Consider the following 26699-nt stretch of genomic DNA (forward strand, 5'->3'; position numbering starts at 1 on the left):
CTGAAATCACTCTTACTTGTAATATGTATTTATTTATTTACTGAGAACGAGTTTGCGTTTCAGCGACCACCTTAAATACCATTACATTAGGTTAAAGGAAGATGCACTGGCATCTTATCGACTGCGTAACAGAAATAAAGGATCACTTTTTGGAAACCCCGCAATTGTCTCCCATTACGACGCACCAAGTTTGAAATTTAGCTCGAAGATGTCTACAAGGTTCCTCTGTAATGGTGCAAAAGTGTGCTACCTTGCGATTTCGCCCTCGGGCTCCACGTCGCTTCAAACAGCGAGATGTTCACACATGAAAAAAAGAGAAAAGAAAGCTAGAACTTCATGTGAGCTGTAAGATGGATTAATGCTGTCACATGGGCACCAAATTTCACCAAAATTCCGCTCAACGCCGCCGTGGACGTCTCACGCGATGGCGAGGTCGTTACAGCCTCTCTTACAAACACCCTACACCCTTGTTTGACGGCTGCGCTGTGGAGGTCAGAACCGCGACATCTAGCGTTGAAATCACGCGATTTTCATGTGAACGGCCGCAGAAAACATTTCAGACACACCGCCGCTCAGACTGGCCATGGAAAGGTCTCAGGTGGTGGCACAAATGGCGTGAAGGAAACCATCCCTTCCTTTGGCGGCGTTGATTCTCATACATTTCGCGGTCGAAAACGATAGTTCTTAGTGCGATGAGCAACAGGAAGAGGTTCTCGACAGTCTTTGACACTACTGACAAAGCCCCCCCCCCCCCAGCTCTCCCACACACACATCTCGGACGATTCAATCCTTTCTCTAACGACTCCGACGGCTAGCAACCCAACTGAAAATGATCGCGCCTAATTGAAGCGTAGTGCGACCGCAATTTTTGCTCGGATATACAAGGTGGAACCACTAGGGACTGTTCAAAACCATTCAATGAAATTTGAACGTCATATGAAGCAGCGAATGGTCCTTATCCTTTTCAGTTCTACAGTTTCACATCCACCTGTGGCGTGATCACTAACATGTGTCATACTGACACGTGCGAGAATGAAACAGCAAAGGGTCCTTCTATGACCCTACAGTTCGGCAAAACCATCAGTCGCACCCACCCGCATTTATTGAGGATTTTAAACATTAATGCTTTCAGAAAAAGCATGCGAACTAGCCCGAGGTGCTTGCAGGTAGGCAGCCGGTTGATACACCTGCAGTGCCAATTACCTGCCTGCAGGCGCTTAGCACTACTTCGAAGGTTCTCTCTGGGAAAGTACAGTTTTTAAATTTTCAGTAAATTGAGGGGGAGGGGGGGGGGAAAGGTACCACCAAGGTTATTACTGGGGCTTAGGTGGACCCTTTACCGTTTTATTCATGCATGTGTCAATGTCACACCCCTCTGTAATCATGCCAGAGGAGGGTGTGCAGAACACTGAAAAATCTTAAGACACCTTTGCCGCTTTGGATGACATTAAAATAACATCGAATGGTTTTGAATGGTCGCTGTTGATTCCACCCTATACACCAGAGACAAAATTGCGGTCGCATTGCATTCCAAAAGGGGTGCCTTGCAGTTACCAACCCACAATTATGTTGGATTCAGTTTTCGTTCCATAGACCCATGACATGTTCCACGAGATGATTCTCGTGGAACATGTCAGAAAGTATAACACAAAAACACAAAACATTTGAATACAATACTTACTACCCTGATCATGTCAAGATATTGTCAAAATACGTGAATACATTACAATAAACTAGAACAGCTAATATTTACAGAGTTAATACACTGTCAGAATGAAACATTGTTATGAACTTTTAAGAAATTTATCATAACCAATTGCCTAGTCTTGAGAGTTGTGATGAAGTGCTGTCAAAACTGAAATCTTAAGCTTGTCTAACAGTCCCTGATAAGATATTCCTCTATAGAGTAGGAGGAGTTGCCCATCAAAAAAGTCTTTCAAACTCTTTTAAACCGGGCTTTATCTGAAACACAGTTTTTAACGGTTGTTGGCAATTTATTGAAAATGTATGTTTCTGAATATGATACACAATTTTGGCCCAATTTAACTGATTTTAGGTCTTCATGTAAATTGTTCTTATTCCTAAATATTCTCACAGAAGAGTTAATAATAATAATGGCGTGTGACGAGGGCCTCCCGTCGGGTAGACCGCTCGCTTGGTGCAAGTCTTTCGATTTGACGCCACTTCGGCGACTTGCGCGTCGATGGGGATGAAATGATGATGATTAGGACAACACAACACCCAGTCCCTCTGCGGAAAAAATCTCCGACCCAGCCGGGAATCGAACCCGGGCTCTTAGGATTGGCAGTCTGTCGCGCTGACCACTCAGCTACCGGTGGCAGAAGAGAATTGAAGCGTCAGGGAGACGTCAGCAGTATCAAAGATTGTCAAGAACGTCTTCCTATTATTCATCGAACTGCAATCTATCGTTTTCGACCGCGAAACGTGTGGGAATCCAAGTCCCAGGGAAACGGGTTGTTTCATTGACGCCATTTATGCCACCCCCTGATGCCTTCTCGTGTATATTCTGAGCGGCGGTGTGTCTGAAATGTTACCCTCGGACACTCGTAAGAAAACCGAGTGTCTTCAGTGCTGGATGTCGTGGTTCTGACCTCTATCGCAGAGGCGTCAAATGAGGGTGTGAAGTGTGGGTATGACGGGGTGTGACGACCTTTCCATCATGGGAGACGTCCATGGCGGCGTTGGGCAGAATCGTGGTGAAATTTGTTGCCAATGGGACCTCATTAACCCATTTTAAACGTCACATGAACTTCTGACGCGTGGCCTTGTTTTCCCATGTGTCGACACTTCTCTGTTTGAAGCCTCGGGTCGTCAAGCGCGTCGATGACGTCACAGGGTGCCAAGGTTTTGCAAGATTACAGAGGAAGGTTTGACCCACATGGGATTTCGAAAAAGTGATCCTTTAATTCTGGGCGCAGTGCATTACCATCTGCAGCATCTGTCGCTTATACATGCATCCACTGTCTTATACAGGGTAGGAAAAATAAAACTTGCCTGGAAAATATTTCATGCACATTGAGATAGTCATCCCAACTTACATGATCCGCCCTAAGTTTCAAACAGCGGCATCATGAAACTTCAAATGCCGTTGCAATATAATTCAGAGACAATGTGCTTCGGTCCGGACTAACAGTACAGTAAGTTAACGGAAAGTTCCCTTGCGACAATCATAGTTGCAGCATCTGCCACACACACGCGCGTCTATTGCCTTATATGTTTTTCGTCACACGTGTATAAAATTTCTAGCGAAACCGCCAATGCTTCACAACTGCTAAACATGTACGTGAATTTGATGTACGTCCCAATCTGCATCTCCCCCTCTCTCTGCCTATCGCCACCAACTCCTCTCTCTGTTCGTCCTCTCCTTTCGCCTCTTGAAGATCATTTCGTCCCACCCTCTTTATCTACCTCCTCTTCCTTCTTTTCTCTGACTTTGAGATTTGTTTATTGGTTCTGATTGGGAACTAAAGTCGTTTAAAATGAATGGGTAAATCGGTTAGAATCATCGGTATACGGGGTGTGAGAGAGATGTCAGCTGTTGGACATCTGAGGACAGTAGCTTCAATGACAGTATTTTGCACGGTTTTAATTTGTGAACGGGTAGGGTTACGATACAGATTCCATACCAGTGCTCTAATCTTAAACCAATAAACTCTAAATACAAGCCGGCAGGGGTGGCCGAACGGTTCTAGGCGCTACAGTCTGGAACCGCGCAACCGCTACGGTCGCAGGTTCAAATCCTGCCTCGGGCATGGATGTGTGTGAAGTCCTTAGGTTAGTTAGGTTTAAGTAGTTCTACGTTCTAGGGGACTGATTACTTTACAAGTGAAGTCCCATAGTGCTCAGAGCCATTTGAACCATTTTATAAACACAACTTTCCTCTCTTCTGTTCAAACCGAATTCGAGGAATAAAACGAACAGCACATTGTTGTGTACACACATCTTGCTTAAAATTGTATATAACGAGAAGTAATACATATAGGAGAGACTGTCGGTGTAATGGTTTAAATGCCCCGATATCGTAGTTAAGACTGACTTCTAGAAATGAAACTAAACCGCACATTTTCACAGCAGAGCACAGAATTTCTTCTTGTAGTCGATTTTAACAGAAAACCGGTACATTATTGTTTAAAAGAAAATAGATAGATTATATCCGTCTGAATGTTTATTAGAGTACTGTGCAACAAATTGAAGAGCTGTTTTAGATTTTTGCCAACAACGTTTGCCTTTATATCTTACATATATTCATATGCAACATACATGTATATAAGTATAGCCGGCCACTGTAGCCGAGCGGTTCTATGCGCTTCAGTCTGGAGCCGCACGATCACTACGGTCGCAGGTTCGAATCCTGCCTCGGGCATGGATGTGTGTGATGTCGTTAGGTTAGTTAGGTACAAGTAGTTCTAAGTTCTAGGGGACTGGTGGCCTCAGATGTTAAGTCCCATAGTGCTCAGATCCATTTGAACCATTTTTTTGTTTAAGAGTATATTTTATGGTCCACATTTTTGAAGATTATTGTGTGAAAATTTGAAGTAAACTGGTGTAGAACTTAACGTGATTTTTGGTAACAGCTTTAAAATACAACGTGCCTTCATATAGAAGTGTAGATTTTATACATATATTTATACATCGTAAATATTAAAACATATGTAGCCTATGTCCATCCGAACTATTATCAGAATATCGTGTAAAGATCTGAGGTAAATCGGTCAAGAGCTTCTCCATATTTTTGCTAGCAACGTTAAACTAAGAACTGTCTTTATATAGTAGTATGGATAAATGCACATGTGTGTGACAGACGTTGCTACCAAAAACAGTTGGGTGTTTGACGGCAAAGAAACGTCTTTTGAATTTATAAAGTTTTAATGTGTGACTTTATGAGGCTCCCGTGACCGAAATTCGCTGTCTGTGAAGCGCACAGACTTCAACACTTTTGATGGCTTCAGGATGTCGTCCTTGGGATACAATGAAGGTGTACAGCAGATTTCATAAACTACTCCGTCATTTTTTTGTTGTGTGACAATTTGCCTGTTGTGCTTAATTTCTTCCTTTGTTGTTGTTTAATTGATAGTACACTACTGGCCATTAAAATTGCTACACAAAGAAGAAATGCAGATGATAAACGGGTATTGGACAAATACATTATACTAGAACTGACATGTGATTACATTTTCACGCAATTTAGGGCCTTAGATCCTGAAAAATCAGTACCCAGAACAACCACCTCTGGCCGTAATAACGGCCTTGATACGCCTGGGCATTGAGTCAAACAGAGCATGGATGACGTGTACAGGTACAGCTGCCGATGCAGCTTCGACACGATACCACAGTTCATCAAAAGTAGCGACTGGCGTATTGTGACGAGCCAGTTGCTCTGCCACCATTGACCAGCCGTTTTCAATTGGTGAGAGATCTGGAGAATGTGCTAGCCAGGCCAGCAGTCGAACATTTTCTGTATCTAGAAAGGCCCGTACAGGACCTTAAACATGCGGTCGTGCATTATCCTGCTGAAATGTAGGGTTTCGCAGGTATCGAATGGAGGGTAGAGGTACGGGTCGTAACACATCTGAAATGTAACGTTCACTGTTCAAAGTGCCGTCAATGCGAACAAGAGGTGACCGAGACGTGTAAGGAATGGCATCCGATACCATCATGCTTTGTGATACGCCAGTATGGCGATGACGAATACAAGCTTCCAATGTGCGTTCACCGCGATGTCGCCAAACATGGATGCGACCATCATGATGCTGTAAACAGAACCTGGATTCATCTGAAAAAATGACTTTTTGCCATTCGTGGACTTAGGTTCGTCGCTGAGTACACCATCATAGGCGCTCCTGCCTGTGATGCAGCGTCAACGGTAACCGCAGCCATGGTCTCCGAGCTGATAGTCCATGCTGCTGCAAACTTCGTCGAACTGTTCGTGCAGATGGTTATTGTCTTGCAAATGTCTCAGTCTGTTGACTCAGGGATCGAGATGTGGCTGCACGAGCCGTTACAGCCACGCGGATAAGATGCCTGTCATCTCGATTGCTAGTGATACGAACCCGTTGGGATCCAGCACGGCGTTCCGTATTACCCTGCTGAACCCACCGATTACACATTCTGATAAAAGTCATTGGATCTCGACCAACGCGAGCAGCAATGTCGCGAAACGATAAATCGCAATCGCGATAGGCTACAATCCGACCTTTATGAAAGTCGGAAACGTGATGGTACGCATTTCTCTTCCTTACACGAGGCATCACCACAACGTTTCACCAGGCAACGTCGGTCAACTGCAGTTTTGTGTATGAGAAATCGGTTGGAAACTTTCCTCATGTCAGCACGTTGTAGGTGTCGCCACCGGCGCCAACCTTGTGTGAATGCTCTGAAAAGCTAATCATTTGCATATCACAGCATCTTCTACCTGTTGGCTAAATTTCGCGTCTGTAGCACGTCATCTTCGTGGCGTAGAAATTTTAATGGTCAGTAGTGTATGTGACTTTAATAGGCTAGGCAAAAAAGAGGTGTCATGAAAACCTTGGTGGACAGAGCCAACTAAATCAGTTAGTCGGCTTACTTGCAAGATGAAGTAAATCACTTGCGGTCAGCCTTCTTGAAAAACGGATATACCATCAAGGAAATTGATCGAGACCTCCATCAAAGAAGAAAAGAAGCCAGAAGTCGAGAGCAACAACGGTCACCTACTGGAAAAGTTTCCCTACCGTTCGAAACCATCTTCAGACCCACCAAGAAGATTAGGAATATTTAAGAACTGCAAAAGACGCCCGACACCCCCTAGGAACACCTAGGGTATACAAAATTCCATGCACCTGTGGACAAGTATATATAGGAACAACGAAAAGACGTGTAAACACCTGCTTAGCCGAACATAAAAGAAACTGTCGCTTAGGACTCATCGAAAAATCGCCCGTAGCTGAGCATGTTTTTCGAGATGGGAACCACGAAATTAAATTTAATGAGACAAGCGTTCTAGCACGAACATCCCATTATCATGCGCGCATGTATAAAGAAGCAATAAAGATTCACAAACACCTTGATGATTGTAATAGAAAAGAGGAAGTTTTAAAGTTGGACAAAATATGGATGTGGACGTTGCGCCAGCAGAATGACAATCGCTTACTCTTAATCGAGAACGATGACGCCTTCCAAAGATAGGCATACCGTCGGCATCCCGTGTCGAATGGTGGTGCCCTCTATGCGCTCTATAAATGCGAGAGTACCTGGAGCCTCAGTGGAAGTTGCCGGGCGACCTCAGAAGATGTCTCCCGCAGATGGAGACGAAACGTTAGGTGGAAATTTTATAAATCGACCACAGCCTCTCAGCCCGGAAGTTTCAACTGAAGATTCTTCTATTGCTCCACAGTCCAGATTTGATGGCTTCGGCACCACATTTTGCTGTTGTGGGCATTTTCATCACTGATGAGTGGTTTTGGAATTCCACCTCACGTTGAATTTACGTGCTTATGCAGCACCCTTCGTGTTGCTTTCGTGCTGACAGGGTTCTCAAGTACGACATTCAGTTCTGCAATGGCTTCTGCAGCCATCATCCCCTTATTTTTCGTCACAGTCTTCTTCCATGGCCGTCTATCACGATCACTCAACACACACTTTTGTCCGCGTTGGGCCTTAGCGGATGATGTTTCTGCACTTTCCCTATTACGATATAAGTCTTTGATATGGTGCCTCTAGAAATACCGAACACTTCGGCTACCTTGGTTACGGAAGAACGCACTATAAAGCACGACCAATCTGCCCTCATACGAGGTCACTTACCTTCGACATAATTCACTCACAACTGTACGGAACTCTTTTATGACCTCCACTTACTTGCAACGTATAGAGGACGTTTCACATCGTTTTCACATGTTTGTTAACGGTAAGATACAACAGCACAACACACAGGCTCAGCTAGCATCTGTATTTATATTCAAGGAAGTATTTCTACTGTAATGCCTTATTTTGATCGAATCCCTTTATCTCTGTCGCTTTGAATTGTAGTGCAACATTCATAAAGACCACTTGGCCTGCCATAATGGTGTGTAACTTGCTTTTGGAGTCCCTCCGTACATTAAAATTTTAGTTAGAAAAAATGTCATTTTTTGTAAGATACACAAGTTTCGAATTCCGTGTAAATGGATGAATGTTGTATTTGCGCTGTGAATGCCATTTCCTTCGAAGTAAAGTTAACTAGCCGGAGGGCATTAGTATGAAAATACTATAAAGGAAAAGAAAAAAAACACAGATAAAGTTATAGGTGGAGTTTGAGTTCGCGCAGGGCAGTGTTCGCACGGTTGCTCCATATCCTTCCTCATTAAGAAAAAACTCTGTCAGTTCTTGTCGCGCCGTGCGAGTTGTATATCATCTACTGTGCACTCAACTTGTTAAGATGGATGTCGTGTTCACTCTCCGAACATAAGGGAACGGCAGAGCGCGGTAACGCACTCCGCCTAATGCGGTGTCTCGCGGGGAAAGCAATATTGTGTGCTCCCCGTCCTGTTAACGGCTAGGGGGGAGGGCCAGGGGGCAGGGAAGGAGAAGGGGGAGGGGGAGGAACTCGCGACAAGATGGCCCCTCGTATCCCGGCCACTTCCCAGACCAGGCCCGTGGCGTCCTGTGGGAGACTCGCCCCAGGAAGAGGGGCTGTTGTGGCCGGGAGCGGCAGGGGCGCGCCGCCGCTTTTGTGGCGGCAAAGTGGCCCGGGATAAGAAAGTTGGCCCGCCTGGAGGTGGGGCGGAGCGGGGGGATTCCCTCAAGTCCCGGCCCCGGGCCGCAGGCCGCGCGGGGAAACCCCGCCCGCTTTGTGCGATGAAATGGAACCCGGCTGATAAGTCTTTCGAATGAGTAAGCACGGACGACAATGCCCGTCTCCCAATCTGACAGCAGTCCTGTTCGTTACTCCTCCTTTGGTTGTCTCCCCTCCCGGAAGATGGGCTCCGGGACAGAGTTGAGTCGTGGCGGCTGGAAATGTGCGGCGCACGACACGTGTGGACACGCGGTCGCTTCCAGCTTTTATGGTTGTGAGAAGGGAAGCGGGAGGCGTTCGGTTTTTCCACAGTCGGAAATGTATCAGCCGAGAGGTTACAACGGGAAGCGGGGGTAATATCGGACACATAAGGTTTCTTAAGATTGTAATTTTTTCTATAGGTTGCAAACTACTTAATGCCTTACATAGCAAACGTGGTGGTGGGCTAAGAATGCCGCTTTGGCTGATGGTGCTATAGTGGTGGTCACAAAAATAGTCAGATCAAAGGAATCTGGCCGCCTTACAGCACTGCCACTTAGTGACAGCTTCAAATTGTAGTAAAAATTCCCCCCAAAAATTTCATACATCAATTTTTAGACTAAAATAGGCGTATAGTGCAGTACTTATGGAAAGAAAAATATTGCCAATCGTTACGAAAAAATAAAAACTAATGTTATAGAAAATTTTCAAGGTTTTTTTTTCCGCTATGGAAACAGCCAGAAACATTATCATACTTGGACTGACAGAACTGTACGAACATTCTCAAAGTTCTCAGATACATGCAATACTAATTTTTTATTCCAAGAGGCAAAATAAAATAACGTAAGAGATGTGAAACTGTTTCATATATGCGATGAAAAAGTCATCGCTGATAAATTTGTGTTGTGTTGGACGTCGTAGAAAATTCCTGTGAGAAAGTTTAGAAATTTATAAAATTAATTTTGTTAACCTCTCGAGGCATTATGACTGTATTGTGTCACCTATGAATGACATTTACTTATGAGATAATTTAATATAAGTGGCTCTGAGCACTATGGGACTTAACTGCTGAGGTCATCAGTCCCCTAGAACTTAGAACTACTTAAACATAACTAACCTAAGGACATCACACACATCCATGCCCGAGGCAGGATTCGAACCAGCGACCGTACTTATGAGATACTATGTTCATGATAGCACATGAGGACTTGCATATTACTGCCAGGATTCTCGTTCTGACGGCTTACAATTATAAAATCAGGTAAATTCCCTATACCCACAAGGGATAACATTTGCAGACCTTACGGACTCGTCATCACTACACCCATCACCCAAAACACCCAGATTCACTATACAAAAGTGTCTGTACACATTCTCGGGCCACATTTCCCCTCTGTCATATTTGTGCAAATGGTTTTGTTAAACCCTAGTTTTGTCCAGGCATATCACAGACATATTGTCCTCAATACGCAATAAATGCATAGTCTGCAAAAATGTAGCTCTCGAAGCTTTTGTTCCATAAGAAATTTGGTCCATTGTCAGACCTTCTGGACTTGAAACCAGTTTCGTTTGGAAGGAGAAGAACATACAGTTTCATGCTGTCACACTCACTTTGTACTGTAGTTAGACAGCATCACTGATAACCAGGCCGGCCGGAGTGGCCGTGCGGTTAAAGGCGCTACAGTCTGGAACCGCATGACCGCTACGGTCGCAGGTTCGAATCCTGCCTCGGGCATGGATGTGTGTGATGTCCTTAGGTTAGTTAGGTTTAAGTAGTTCTAAGTTCTAGGGGACTTATGACCACAGCAGTTGAGTCCCATAGTGCTCAGAGCCATTTGAACTGATAACCAGTGGTGGTCAATGAGGCATTTAATTGGTGATGCCAAGAAAAACTTATTTTGGTAGCATCGAACGTGTTACGGATTTTGTCGATAATTCATATATTTCACAATATATTATATCAAACAAAACGTACAGAGAAACAGAAATAAAGACTTATTACAACAGTGCTCTTCTTACGCACAGTAGGAGACTGATATGTTCCTGTAGAACATTACAGCAAGTGTTTGTTAAGAGAGAGAGAGAAGTTGCTTTAGCTATCTTTTTCGCATGTCTGCATGAGATATAAAACCTAAGACTAACTCGAAAATCTCCCTCGCACACACAAATGCACATTGTTGTTGTTGTTGTTGTTGTTGTGGTCTTCAGTCCTGAGACTGGTTTGATGCAGCTCTCCATGCTACTCTATCCTGTGCAAGCTTCTTCATCTCCCAGTACTTACTGCAACCTACATCCTTCTGAATCTGCTTAGTGTATTCATCTCTTGGTATCCCTCTACGATTTTTACCCTCCACGCTGTCCTCCAATGCTAAATTTGTGATCCCTTGATGCCTCAGAACATGTCCTACCAACCGGTCCCTTCTTCTTGTCAAGTTGTGCCACAAATTCCTCTTCTCCCCAATTCTATTCAATGCCTCCTCATTAGTTATATGATCTACCAATCTAATCTTCAGCATTCTTCTGTAGCACCACATTTCGAAAGCTTCACAAAATGTTCAGATGTGTGTGAAATCTTATGGGACTTAACTGCTAAGGTCATCAGTCCCTAAGCTTACACACTACCTAACCTAAATCATCCTAAGGACAAACACACACAGCCATGCCCGAGGGAGGATTCGAACCTCCGCCGGGATCAGCCGCACAGTCCATGACTGCAGCGCCCTAGACCGCTCGGTTAACCCCGCGCGGCTCGAAAGCTTCTATTCTCTTCTTGTCCAAACTATTTATCGTCCATGTTTCACTTCCATACATGGCTACACTCAATACAAATACTTTCAGAAACAACTTCCTGACACTTAAATCTATACTCGATGTTAACAAATTACTCTTCTTCAGGATCGCTTTCCTTGCCATTGCCAGTCTACATTTTATATCCTGTCTACTTCGACCATGGTCAGTTATGTTGCTCCCCAAATAGCAAAACTCCTGTACTACGTTAAGTGTCTCATTTCCCTAATCTAATTCTCTCAGCATCACCCGACTTAATTCGACTACATTCCATTATCCTCGGTTTACTTTTGTTGATGTTCATCGTATATCCTCCTTTCAAATGCACATACACGCACACATATCAACAGCACAAATCTTCAGTCCTCACAGGGTATGTTCGGTCACTTAAACGTGGCAGTCGTAAGCAGGGAGTGTTTTGATGTATAGCTGTTTAAGATATGGGTGAAGATCGGGCCTGAAATACCACGTAACAACATTACCAACCTCAACTAACAATAGCGCTCCAGCCGTCACCAAATGATTTATGTGCTCCGCTTTGCTTTGAGTTGTGCTTGACGGTTGTTTCCTTTTCTTATTTTGAAATGGGTGCTCTGTCACAGGTTTCGAGTATGACTCTCACAACACCAGATTGAATCAGCGATCCATATTTACATTATTACATCGGTTCTGCTTCCCAGGAGCACAGAACACGGACGTAGGCTGCCAGCCCTGTGAGAGGGAGGCGTCGCTTTTTCCCCCACTCTGCTCTTCTCTCCTCAACAGCCAGACCACCTCGTTCGTTTTACGTTCGCGGCCGACTACCAGAAAAGTGTCCGCTACAACTTGAGTGCCTGTACGAGAAGTAACAGAGCATGTATAAATTATTCGAACTTGTACTCTGGATTTTGTGAAGAACACCTTTGGAACGTTTTGGAACGTCGACTTCGTGCCAGGCCTCACCGACCGACACCGATATCTCTCCTCAGTGCAGAAATCCGTGAAGAATAGGCTCCCATTCCCCAAGAAACCTTCCAGCACCTGACTGAACGTATGCCTGCGAGAACGGTTGCTGTCATCAAGGCTAAAGGTGGGGCCAACACCATACTGAATTCCAGCATTACTGATGGAGGATGTCACGAACGTGTAAGTCATTTCTACATCTACATCTACATCCATACTCCTCAAGCCACATGACGGTGTGTGGCGGAGGGTAGCTTGAGTACCTCTATCGGTTCTCCCTTCTATTCCAGTCTCGTATTGTTCGTGGAAAGAAGGATTGTCGGTATGCCTCTGTGTGGACTCTAATCTCTCTGATTTTATCCTCATGGCCTCTTCGCGAGATATACGTAGGAGGGAGCAATATACTGCTTGACTCCTCGGTGAAGGTATGTTCTCGAAACTTCAACAAAAGTCCGTACCGAGCTACTTAGCGTCTCTCCTGCAGAGTCTTCCACTGGAGTTTATCTATCATCTCCGTAACGCTTTCGCGATTACTAAACGATCCTGTAACGAAGCGCGCTGCTCTCCGTTGGATCTTCTCTATCTCTTCTATCAACCCTATCTGGTACGGATCCCACACTGCTGAGCAGTATTCAAGCAGGGGGCGAACAAGCGTACGGTAACCTACTTCCTTTGTTTTCGGATTGCATTTCCTTCGGATCCTTCCAATGAATCTCAGTCTGGCATCTGCTTTACCGACAATCAATTTTATATGATCATTCCATTTTAAATCACTCCTAATGCCTACTCCCAGATAATTTATGGAATTAACTGCTTCCAGTTGCTGACCTGCTATATTGTAGCTAAATAATAAAGGATCTTTCTTTTTATGTATTAGCAGCACATTACACTTGTCTACATTGAGATTCAATTGCCATTCCCTGCACCATGCGTCAACTCGCTGCAGATGCTCCTGCATTTCAGTACAATTTTCCATTGTTACAACCTCTCGATATACCACAGCATCATCCGCAAAAAGCCTCAGTGAACTTCCGATGTCATCCACAAGGTCATTTATGTATAATGTGAATAGCAACGGTCCTACGACACTTCCCTGCGGCACACCTGAAATCACTCTCACTTCGGAAGACTTCTCTCCATTGAGAATGACATGCTGCGTTCTGTTATCTAGGCGTTATGTTTTCAGCCACGTGTCCGGGTACTTTTGATCACATAGTGTAGTTGTTGACGAGATTATCGCTACTGAAGTAATTTTTATCGACGAGAGCGACACGATGCGATCCGTAGGCTGCTAGTGCGATGGGCGGTCGGCGTGTCCACAATAACATCGATGAAGTATGTCCAATTCCGCCGGTCGCCGCGCTCTGCGCCAGTCCCGTGGATCGATTTCCTGTAACTGCCCTTGCTGCTCACTCAGCCGACTCTGGCCAATTAGGGGGCTGACCGGCCGATTGACGGACGAAATTCAATAGCCGGGCCGACAAAGGGCTGTGATGCGTGTCGTCAAACTACGCGTAGCTACGAGCGCATTCGCTTTGCTTTTGTCGCTGAAAAAGCGTTCTTGCTTTTAGCACAATGTTTTCCAAACAATCGACCACTGGTCTGTTTACGCGCGTTATTCAGACTTAGTGGTCTACAATGTAATCTAGACGTGTGACTCGTCGCATCTGCACTGCGACAATTAGCTGCTATGTAAACGAGGTACTCTTTTGACGCACCATGCCACACAGCAAAATTTACGTGTGTCTCATATCGTTTCAGTACTCTAGTGGCACTTGAAGCCCGATTCTCTTCCATTTTCGAAACTCTTCTAGGCAATTTTTTTCCGAAAGTTGTATTAGTGAATCTATGCTTTATGTCGGTATGTCAGACAGAGATTTCTTCTTTACAATTATTCAGTTCAAATGGCTCTAAGCACTATGGGACTTAACATCTGAGGTCATCAGTCCTCTAGACTTAGAACTACTTAAACCCAACTAACCTAAAGACATCACACACATCCATGCCCGATGCAGGATTCGAAACTGCGACCGTAGCAGCAGCGCAGTTCCGGACTGAAGCGCCTCGAACCGCTCGGCCACAGCGGCCGGCCCGATTATTCAGTATGACTACGCTTATGTGTATGCTGGCCGAGAAGCGTATTATCGAAATTTGTCACAGATACTGCAAAGTAGCCCAATGTAAGTATTTTTAAAATGGCATAATTCCACAGGGCTGTGTTTTGGTTGGTTAACTTCAGGGAGAGGACGAGACAGCGAGTTCATCGGTCCCATCAGATTAGGAAAGGAAGTCGGTCGTGCCCTTTCAAAGGATCCATCCCGGCTTTTATGTGAGGCATTTTAGGGAAATCTCGGAGAACCTAAATACGGATGGCCGGACGCGTTTTTGAACCGTTGTCCTCCCGAATGCGAGTCCAGTGTACTAATCACTGGGCCACCTTGCTCGGTAGGCTGTGTTTTAAATATCTTTCTCTGCATACTAGTTTCAGACACACTCCATTTTTTAGTGCATCTAAAAAAAACGTGGAACACACCGTAATTAAAAATAAAAAAGAGCAAAGACATGGAAGCCATAATTACACTCTTTGGGCCCTTGAACATAATAGTCACCCATGGTAACCGACATCGTTATCAGTTCGTTAAAAAGTCGTGCGCCATGTATGTTTATAGATGTACTTGACAATGGACATTGTCGGAAACTAGTAGCGCAAATGAAATAATTTAAACCACAGCCTGGTGGAATCATGTCTTTTTTTCTTCGCGTACTAAGCTGTATACTTACCTACTAAAATGTACTTTAAACATCATCAATCATTATCTGTACTTTTATATTTATGGATGCAGGTAATATTACCGAGAGGTTTGTTACTGTTTATTTTTATGAGCAGACAACTTCATTGTATACTAAGATAAACAGGTACTGCGAAAATTTAACAACCGCCAAAGAAAATAAATTCTTCCTAACCTTTCCTATCCTACCGGACACTGAGATCAGAAAAAAAGGTAACCTGCTTGTAACAGAAATTTCCTTCTTGACCAAGACAATTTGACACTTAGCCTACTGTCATTCAGTCAAGATGGGGTACTTAGTAACGAAACAAAGCAGTAGGCTCTGCCAGAAATATCGACTCTTAGACAATGTGTCTAATACTGTATTTTAATACGACAGTATGCCTTCTTAGGCAATTTATAACTCTTCTAGGTAAGCATTACAAATATGGATTGTAATACGGTTATATCACTTGTTGTGTATTTCAGTGTTATTGTCTAACCTGCTTTCAGAAAACACTTGATAATGGCACTTTGAAGCCGAAATCATGATTGTGTAAGTGTAAATGTAACACTGTAAATAAACAACAGTCTAATGGCGGGACTGACTTTAAAGAAATGTATTATGACTGTGGTCTCGCATTATGAAAAAACTATTTTTCAAATTTATTGAGGCTGTGGGGCCCACCTAAGAAAAACAGTCAATGCACATATCCTAAATTATACGATATTTTTATTTTGTAAACATTTCGTTAACTTTTGCCTAAAATTACGTTGATCTTTAGAGGCACCATGACCCTTGCATCTAGCTGCGGAATGTCCAGAAAATAATGTTTCTGTGACGCACATCTGATCGAGAGCCTAGACTGGCTCGAAAACTAGTTCATTGTATAAGGGGGGCAATCAAAAATTTTCTGTTTCATGGTGTTGCTGCAGCATATATGCACCGTAGGGAGACTCCAATGCGGGTATGTACGCATCGACATATAGGCAAGAGATTTGTGTACCATTTATGTCGTTTCGACGAGAGTGCAGTAAATTCAGAAACGCGAACTATGACGACGTTACTACCAAATATGTCGAAACGGGACCAACGTGCTATTATTGTTTTTTTGGCTGCCGAAGGACAAACACAGGAAGTCATCCATCTGCAGCATGTCTGTCGAAAACCACGCTTGTGGATTGGTGCGCCAAGTTCCGTGCTGGTCGCGATTAAGATGCTGGTCGACCTGGGAGGCCAGCCTCATCCACTGATTTCAAGGAACCTGGTGTCTCCATCACTGGGGAATAGTACTGCGCAACGATGGAGAAATTGCGGCGTTCAATTAAGGCGAAATGTCCGGGAAAACTGTGACAAGGGGGTGCTCTCGCTTCATAATGACGTAGGTCCACAATCGCAAATTTCGTAACGCAGAAGTTCCGTCAACTCAAGTGGCAAATGCTCGAGCACCGACATTTAGTGCTGATCTCTTCGCATGCGTTTATCGCGCCTTCGGTACCTTAAAAAAGGCAATGAAGGATCTGTGACTCCTATCAGATGAGGATGTGGCAGGCAGTTATGGACTGTTACACGCAGCAGGACACATGGCTTACCAAACAGGTACCTTCAACCTGGTGCATCAGTGGGTTGATTACCTCAGTGCTCACCGCCGTTTTGCCTGTTCGGAATGCCGATTCTGGCCTGCAGCTTCGCCGTTGTACGTTTACGTCGCATACACTGCACACAATCAGCTCCTCCTGCTCTCTGTGTTCTGTTTGCCCCTCTCTCTGCTCAGATGTGCCTCTCCGTTCGCATGTCGCCTGGAACGCAATACGAAGCTACTGACACGACACGCTGGTCCTTCACGACAGCCGAGATGCCAGGTGCTACCGATCTTTTCCATTCCTACCCCCGCACCCAACCAAAGAGATAGAGAAGATATCAAGTTAATATTGCATTGTTATACAGTTCTGAGGTATGTTTAAAGTTTAAAGTTATTGGAAAGTTAGTTTAAAATCAACTGTACAATTTGTACCAAAAAGCAACCTATTGAAAACAGTTTTTGATTTTGCTGAGCAACAGTCATATAACATTTTTGAAAGGAACAGCCGCCATTTGACTATTCTATTGTTTATTTGAGTACAGTCCAGGTTTCCACCTCTTATGCCATTTTAAAGTATTTGATTATATATCTTTAAAATGTATATTGCAGGACACTTCACATGTTGTCAAGTTCAATTTATGGCCAACTTTGAGGCTGACTTAAAAATAGCATAAAAGGCCAAAACCTGGATAGTACTTAAATAAACAATAAAACAGTCAAATGGCGGTTGTTCTTTTAAACACTAATAAAAACTGGTTAAAACAGACTAATTTTTTTGCCTGTCAATCGCTGTTTATTTCAAAACGACCGGTTTTGGGCGACATTGCTCATTTTCAGATCATATGTCGCATATACGAGGGGCGTTTGAAAAGTCTGTGCAAAAATAAAAACTACTTACGTGTTTGGGGTAAACCTTACTTCTTTTTCGACATAGTCTCCTTTTAGACTTATACACTTCGTCCAACGCTGTTCTAATTTGTTGATCCCTTTCCAATAATAGGTATTGTCCAAGTCTGCAAAATAGCTGTTAGTCGCTGAAATTACCTCCTTGTTTTAATAAAATCTTTGTCCTGCCAAACATTTCCTCAAATTGGGTAACAAATAATAGTCCGAGGGAGACAAGACTGGAGAATAGGGGGGGATGTGAAACGAGTTGGAATCTTATTTCCATTAATTTTACAACCACAACTGCTGAGGTGTGTGCTGGTGCATTGTCATGATGAAAAATGACTTTTTTTTGTGGTCCAATCGCCGGCGTTTTTCTTGCAACTCGGTTTTCAAACAGTACAATAACGAGGAATTATGTGCACCTGTAATAGTTTTCATTTGCAAGATAGTAGATGAGGCTTATCCCTTGCGAATTCCAAAAGACAGTCGCCATAACCTTTCCGGCCGAAGGAATGGTCTTCGCCTTTTTTGGTGCAGATTCTCCCTTGGTAAACCATTGTTTAGATTGTTGTTTGGTCTCAGGAGTATAGTAATGTATCCATGTTGCATCCACAGTGACAAAACGACGCTTAAAGTCCAGCGGATTCTTCCTGAACAACTGCAAACCAACCTTGCAACAGCCGGCCAGAGTGGCAGAGCGGTTCTAGGCGCTTCAGTCTGTCTCGGGCATGGATGTGTGTGATGTCCTTAGGTTAGTTAGGTTTAAGTAGTTCTAAGTTCTAGGGGACTGATGACCTCAGGTGTTAGGTTCCATAGTGCTCACAGCCATTTGAACCAACCTTGCAACACTTCACATGATTCCGTTTTTGGTCAAGCGTGAGCAAACGCGGAACCCATCTTGCGGATAGCTTTCCCATGTCCAAATGTTTATGCAAAATATTATGTACCTGTTCAATCGAGATGCCCACAGCACTAGCAATCTCGCGCACCTTAACTCTTCTGTCATCCGTCACCATATCATGGATTTCATCAATTATTTCTGGAATCGTAACCTCCACAGGGCATCCAGAACGTTCAGCATCACTTGTGCCCATATGGCCACTCTGAAAATTTTGAAACCACTTACAAACTGTTCTAATCGAAGGAGCAGAGTCACCGTAATGTTTATCAAGCTTCTCTTTAGTCTCCTGAGGCGTTTTGCCTTTCATAAGGTAATGTTTATTCACTGCACGAAATTCTTTTTCGTCCATTTTTTGACAATCACTCGACTTCCTTGATTCACACGAATGCCAAACACAAAGAAATAGACCAATGTAGCTGAAACTTGGTGAGAGTTCTTTCCAAATATGCCACTAAGTAAACATGACCTCGATACGCGCCGGTGGTGCCATCTCTCGGACTTAGCACGGACTTTTCAAATGCCCCTCGTAGAGTAATGTGTCTTAATGGAACTATCAGTTCAATATATGACAGTGAACTCTTAGTTCCATTAGGAAAGATTACTCCACAATTGCGACATGTGATCTGAAAATGATCAACAATACCGGAGATCGATCATTTTGAAAGAAATAGCGCTCGCTGTGCACCAGATCTATGATGGAAATTACTTGCCTCCTTTCAGTTTTTTTTTTTTTTAGTCATAATCTTCTTTCATGAACAGATTATTACAAATCTGTCACAGTTCCAGTGCATTTATTTTTGGCGACTAAAAGCCAGTTAATAATACAATAAACTTTACTAAATTCAAAACGCAACCGGCAATTTAAATCACAGTTGCAGTTCGTAATACACAATAGACATCACGAATGCATCGAATGCCTCCCGGAAGTCAAGGAACATGGTAGCACGTTAGTGCCAATGTCTTCTGTACATCAGTTCATTGGATCAAATAACTTTTCTAAGGAACTGTATGTTGGTGACAAGTTTCCATTAACTGCTCCATTGCACTGACGTTAGTGTCTGTACTGCAGTGTTCTGTAAAACCGACAATGGCTGTAGAAGATGTACGAGCCCTGGGCGTGGCAGTGAGGGAATGGAGGAGCTCCGGGTCTAGCCTGTAGGGGCAGTCCCTCACTCTGCCCTCCCCCCCCCCCCCTCACACACACACACACACACACACACGCACACACACACACACACACACACACACACACACATACATACATACATACGAGTTTACACTGGGCGCTGAAATACTTCAGTGGCGCTGCGGGCTCGATCGCGCCTGCCGTTTACGGCGCTCGCCGTGATGGATGCTTATTGAAAAATTGGGAAAGAAACAAAAATGGCTCGCGGAAACGTCTGACAACGGCAGTATATATCTCGCCCGCCGGCCATGAATCACGGCTTAGCGCTGCGCGCTCCGCACCGAACACGTGCTTTACGCAGGAATTTCCGGCGCGCACACAGTGGACGGCTGCTACTGGGGTGGGGGGGTGGGGGGGGGTGACGGAGGGAGGGGCCGGGGGGAATGGAAGGCGGCCACCATAAAACACGACACGACACACCGGGACCGGGGACCGACAAAAGGAGCCGCCACTTGTCGCCGACCGGCGCCTGGCCACCATACGTCGTCTACACGGCATCTGCACTTGCCATGCGCGGCCTCCGTATGGTAAGCTGGCTACTCCAATATCTAATCAGAAGCATCCGGACACGCCTATGTAATGCGGATTTCATTACATGTCACGAGGCGGACCCACAAGTGGAAATGGAGACTGGGAGTGTCGTGTCGTTAGTAGAGGGGCAGTAACAGGCGAGAGCGTCGACCCCCGTGGAGTTCAGTGACTTCGAACGTGGGTGTCACCTGAGCAACACGAATGCCGGACATTTGCCACGCCGGACACTTGCCCCTTCGCCAGGTAGCGATCCCTCAGGTAAGGGACGCCCTTCCTCGTACTACTTCTGTCCACTTTCAAACTGCCGTCTCCACATCTTACTCGATACAACCATTACATAAGGGACCTTCTTCTTCGACATCTTGGCCAAATACAGAGCTCTTTTTCCGAAATCGATATATTTATAACTTTTGGGAAACGAAAGTAATACCAACGATTATGTCATTATGTAATTAGTTCTGCCAAGTATAAATATAGATTCCTCTGTCTGTACTGTAGCTTCCTTTCACGCTTACCTATTGCGGCAGAAACAGTCCATCGCCATGGGAGCAACAAGAGAGGAACGATGTAAACAGAATGCGAATGTACGCTAATCATTTCTTTTTGATCACTGCATTTGTGCTTACTTTAATTACACAAACTGTATGCCCAAAAGACAACAAGGAAAGAAGAAATGGGTATGTGAATGTTTGAAAAGAAGAACGACATACTCCATGTTAATTTACTCTCTAAAATGCGATATCTCTTGCGGCGAAACATTAGTTAATAAAGTGTAGCTGGAAATTTTCAAAACATGACTGAAAATACGTTCACTAAATAGAGATAAGAACATCTATGATTGACATGACACCTAAAGTCGACGTACAATTTTACAGTGTTAGAAATAAGGAAATAAAGTAATACAGAATGCTATGCTAGTAACGTACGTTGTTGTTGTTCTACATTGTTTAGCTCTGGTATTTACGGGGTCACAGAGAAAACATCCTAGGTTTTGGAGGGAAAAGCCGTAATTGTAATGATCTGCACTACAACAGAAACAAGAAGCACAACTTACGGAAAAATAATGTAATGTGTGTTCCAGCTCACAAGCGACATTGAAGCAGATAGTTCCTGTGACTTAGTATGGGCAGAGGTTATATTCGACAACCGGAATAAATTAATAACTGGCTCCTTTTACCGACCCCTGGTCTCAGATGAAACAGTTCCTGAACAGTTCAAAGAAAACTTGAGTGTCATCACAAACACGTACCCCACTCATACAATTATAGTTGGCAGTGACTTCAATCTACCTTCCGCATGTTGACCGAAATACATTTTCAGACCCTATTGTAGATAGAAAACAACTTCCCACACACCCGCCAGGACCAATTCAGCTCTTCTAAGGCTGCCCAAGTCTACTGTCGGTGACGTGGATAAGCGAAGGAACGATCACAGGTAAACCAAGACCACGTAAACCTCATGTACGGACAGGGATAGTCCAGCAATACGCAGGGTGTTTCTAAAAAATCTTATGAAATCAGCGGAAGGAGCCACTCTTAAGCTCCAAAGTGATACCAACAGCGCAGCTAGCGCAACGGCTGTATGTACAGAGTTAAGGGGCTCCGGAAAGGCTCAAAATCATGAAAAGTTCAATTTTTACTTTTTTGCGTTTTCTGAATCTGCAGACTATTACCTTTTAATAGATATATAATTTATTCAATTCCGAAGACTACAACTATTTTTAAATTTTTTTTGAAATGTGTTCTACATGGGCGTGACCCACTGTGGCGCTGTTAAACTGCTGTCAAATGGTGTTATTATTAACGTCCGTGTTCATCAGGTACATTTTAGTGATGTGAGATAAAGTATGTGTTGTGGCTAACCTGTGATGGTTCAATATATATCGCTGGTGTGATTGTCGATTGTTTCAAGTTTATTTACTCTGTCGTTATCTCGAAAATATTCGTAATTAATTCTGTTTCTTGAGTCTCTGTTTTGTTGAAGTATAATAATGAGTAAAAGTAAAGTTATTAGAAATCCTCTGAAGGCTTTTAAGAAAAGAAGAGATGTTGGAAAGCCTCTCAAGTACACCTGCCCATAGCAGTCAAAGTGGGAAAGAAAATACTTCACAGAAGAAGCTTGGTTCAATGAGTGAAAACTATGAATGTTTTATGGGCGAATCGGATGTGAATGAAATATTTGATATGTCGGTTCATTGTAGTGAAGTTGGTCTGGAACTCTCCATAATAAAGCACGTAGGAATTGCTAGTGAAATACAACTGAAATGTGATAAGTGTTCATACATGACCACCTTTTGGAACAGTGTTGCAGTAACTGCAACTGAAGAAAATGGAAGCAAAATCTACGAACACAACAACGAGCGATGCTTGCTGTAGACAAGGAACGCCTTCGGGCTGCAGACAGGGCTGTAAAGAGTCTAGAAATACAAGCAAGAGTAAACAGGAGGAGGAACAAGAGGAAGCTGGAGGAGGAGTTTGCAGAGGATGAAGATAATCCATCCTATGGACCTGGAATGCACTAAAAAGTTAATCCAATCTTTGTCGCTCGATTCCCAAAACTTTTATTTTCTCATACTAATTACATGTTTTCTAAGGATCTTCCAAACATATTTGTTTAAAACTTTCAGTAAATGTTACACAGTACCTTCTGCATAATTTAACACAGCCTTTTTCCAAAAAACTGTATATTTTTGAATATATAAATAAAAAATTGCAAAAAAATGTTGTGAATTTTCATTACAATTGAAAAAAAATCATCTTTAATAACTGAACTAAAATTTTGTAAAATCCCTGTGTTAAGTTGTAGCCCATATTCCAATAAATAATCTGTAAAAAGTTCAACTTCCTACCTCAAATACTTTGTGAGGAAAGATGTAATTTATAAGCGTTATTTTAACATTGCAAGTATAGGGCGTTCCGGAGCCCCTTAAGAAGAATAGGGTACAAAGATCGAGCAGCTGCTTACAAGCCACACATCTATAAAGTCGATGCTAAGTGGTGCTTGAGGTGGTCTAAACCAGGAGAGCATGAGCGGTCGCGATCGCGCTCGCTTGCGGCATGGATAGTGAGCGCTCGCGGTAAGAAGAGGTGGTCTGAAATCATTACTTAGAGCACGGGAAGTGCAAACTGTGGGCTGTCTTCCGAAGAATGATCATGAGTAAGGTTCCCCGTAGCATCAGACACAAGCATAAGAAGGCTCTTCAAAAAGTAAGGTGACTTTTCAAATTGCGGGGCCAACTTACATTGGATTATCGATCTTTTCTTTCTGTTATGTTGGTACACATGTCCCGAACGTGTGTCCACAGTCTCAAGTGTACAGCATACTTCGTTTGTTTTTGACAGATAGAAAGGTTAGATGTGTTTTAGTGTGCTCGTCGATTTTCGATTGTTATGAAACATGAAGCAAAGAATTGGCATCAAATTTTGTGTGAAAAATTGAATCAAGTGCTCTAAAACACTTGAAATGTTGACAGTTCTGCGTAAAAAAAAAATTGTTTCCAAGTGGTACAAGCTCTTCCAAGATGGCCGGGAATATGCCAATGACGAACCTCGCTCTGGACGCCCCAGCACACCAACAGATGATAACGTCGAAGCTGTGAAGAAAATTGTTTTGGAAAATCGTCGAATTACCGTAAGAGAAGTTGCTGAGGATGTTGGCATATTGGCCGGCCGGTGTGGCCAAGCGGTTCAAGGCGCTTGAGTCTGAAACCGCGCGACCGCTACGGCCGCAGGTTCAAATCCTGCCTCGGGCATGGATGTGTGTGCTGTCCTTAGGTTAGTTAGGTTTAAGCAGTTCTAAGTTCTAGGGGACTGATGACCTCAGATGTTAAGTCCCATAGTGCTCAGAGCCATTTGAACCATTTTGTTGGCATATTAGTCGGCTCGTGTCATGCAGTTTTTTCGGATGTTTTGGGCACGAGACGTGTGTCAGCGAAGTTTGTTTCAAAACTTCTCAATTTTGATCAGAAGAGCCGTCACATGAGCATCGCTCAGGTGCTCTCGGATGACGTCAATGATGATTCTGATTTGCTCAAAAGAGTCATAACTGGTGACGAAACATGGGTTTACGGTTAAGACGTCGAAAGCAAAACCCAATCGTCCCAATGGAAGCATCCTGGCGAGCCAAGAGCGAAAAAAGCACTCCAAGTTCGATCAATTGTCAAAGTTTTGCTCATTTTTTTCAATTACGGTGCCGCAGTGTATCATGAATATTTGCCTCAAGTTCGTACGGTCAATAAGGAGTACTACCTCGACGTTATGCGCCGTTTGCGAGAAGCAATACGCAAAAAACGCCCGAAATTATGGAAAAACAATTCATGGCTTTTGCATCAAGACAATGCACTTACTCATTTATCGTTGCTTGTGAGAGATTTTTTGGGCAAAAACAACGCGACAATCACGCCTCAGCCACCATATTGACCGGATTTGGCTCCCTGCGACTTCTTCCTCTTCCCAAAAGTGAAGAGACCTATGAAAAAACGAAGATTTTCGATTGAGGAAATAGAAACTACATCGCTGGAAGTACTAAAAGCTGTACCAAAAAGTGCTTATGAGAGGTGCTTCGAGGATTGGAAGAAGCGTTGGCACAAGTTTATTGTATCTGAGGGGCATTACTTTGAAGGGGACAACATTAATAGTGATGAATATTAATATATTTTTGTCATAAAAATATAAAGTCGCCTTACTTTTTGAACACACCTCGTATATGCTTACGGCGCCATGCTTAAAGTGAAGAGCAACTTCGTTTAAATCTACGAAAATCATTATGATGGCTGCGTAAGGGAATTCAAAACCAAGGACAGACACATCATCATTTTTTTCCTTAGTTTGTATTATGGACGGCATTGGAGTACGGTAGTCCACGTTGCTGTGTTACATGTAATGCTGTGGTGGTGTAACAGCTGGCACACCTGCCTTGTTAGCACGCAGACCAAGATTCAAGTCCTGGCCATTGCATAAATTTTAATTAATTTCTTCAGCTTCGATCATTACCGTAAATAAAGATGAGACTCAAATGCTTCAACGAAAATTTGACTGTATCAGATCTATGAAACATCATCAATAATTTATTATTAAAATTTTCGTCAACAAAGTTCTACTACGTTACGAGATTTCTCTGTGATTGTGTCCGTGTCACTGCAAGTTTGAACGAAGTAAGAAAGGCAGACAATCTGAAAAGGAAATGAAAGGGCTCAATATATAGTGGGGATCAGTGAAGTGAAATGAGATGAGATGACGACTTCTCGTCAGACGAATATACGGTAATATCAACAGCACTGGTACATGATACAACAGATGTAGCATTGGTTATGAATAAGGGAAGCTAGACAATCTGAAAAGAGAAGGGAAAAGTGAAATAAATAGGAAGTGCAGGGAAACTACGACGAAATGGCTCCATGAAAAATGTGAAGATACAGAACGAAATGACTGTCGGAAGGACTGACTCAGCATATAGAAAAGTCAAAACAACCTTCGGTGGCATAGAAATCGAGGGTGGTAACATTAAGAGTGCAACGGGCATTCCACTGTTAAATGCAGAGGAGACAGCGGATAGGTGGAAATACTACACTGAAGGCCTCTATGAGGGGGAAGATTTGTCTGATGACGTGATAGAAGAAGAACAGGAGTAGATATAGAAATAAATAGGGGATCCAGTATTAGGATCAGAATTTAAGGAAACTTTGGAGGACTTAAGATCAAATAAGGCAGAAGGGATAGATAAAATGCCATCAGAATTCCTAAAATCTTGGCGGTAAGTGGTAACAAAACGACTATTCACGTTGGTGTGTAGAATGTATGAATGTGGCGTTATGAATTCTAACGTTCGGAGGAATATCATCCACACAATTCCGAAGACTGCGAGAGCTGACAAGTGCGAGAATTGTCGCACAATCAGCTTGATAACTCATACATCCAAGTTGCTTACAAGAATAATCTACAGAAGAATCGAAAAGAGAATTGTGGATGTTTTAGATGACGATCAGTTTGGCTTTAGGAAAGGTAAATGCAGCAGTGAGGCAATCCTGACATTTCGGTTGATAATGGAAGCAAGACTAAAGAAAAATTAAGACACGTTGATAGGATTTGTCGACCTGTCAAATGGTGCACGATGTTCGAAATTCTGTGAAAAACAGGAATAGGCTATACGGAAGGACGGGTAGTTATACAATACGTACAAGAGCCAAGAGGGGATAATGAATGGGAGAGTGGAGGTGCCCGGACTAAAAACGGTGTAAGAAGGAATGTAGTCTTTCGCCCCTACTTTCTATCTGTACATCGAAGAAGAGATGATGGAAATAAAAGAAAGGTTCAAGAGTGGAATTACAATTCACGGTGAAAGGAATCAATGACACGATTCGCTG

The 26699-nt window shown here is 43.4% G+C and overlaps 1 protein-coding gene across 1 annotated transcript in view; it reads right to left on the bottom strand.

The window, feature by feature from the left end:
• LOC124597181 (proteoglycan Cow) overlaps window positions 1–26699 on the bottom strand; it is a gene marked incomplete at its 5' end in the record, with an annotated part of 285759 nt that overhangs the window by 129076 nt on the left and 129984 nt on the right. The gene's annotated exons all lie outside the window — the stretch shown is intronic.

Source organism: Schistocerca americana, chromosome 1 (genome assembly GCF_021461395.2).
Source record: "Schistocerca americana isolate TAMUIC-IGC-003095 chromosome 1, iqSchAmer2.1, whole genome shotgun sequence".
Lineage (NCBI taxonomy): Eukaryota > Metazoa > Arthropoda > Insecta > Orthoptera > Acrididae > Schistocerca > Schistocerca americana.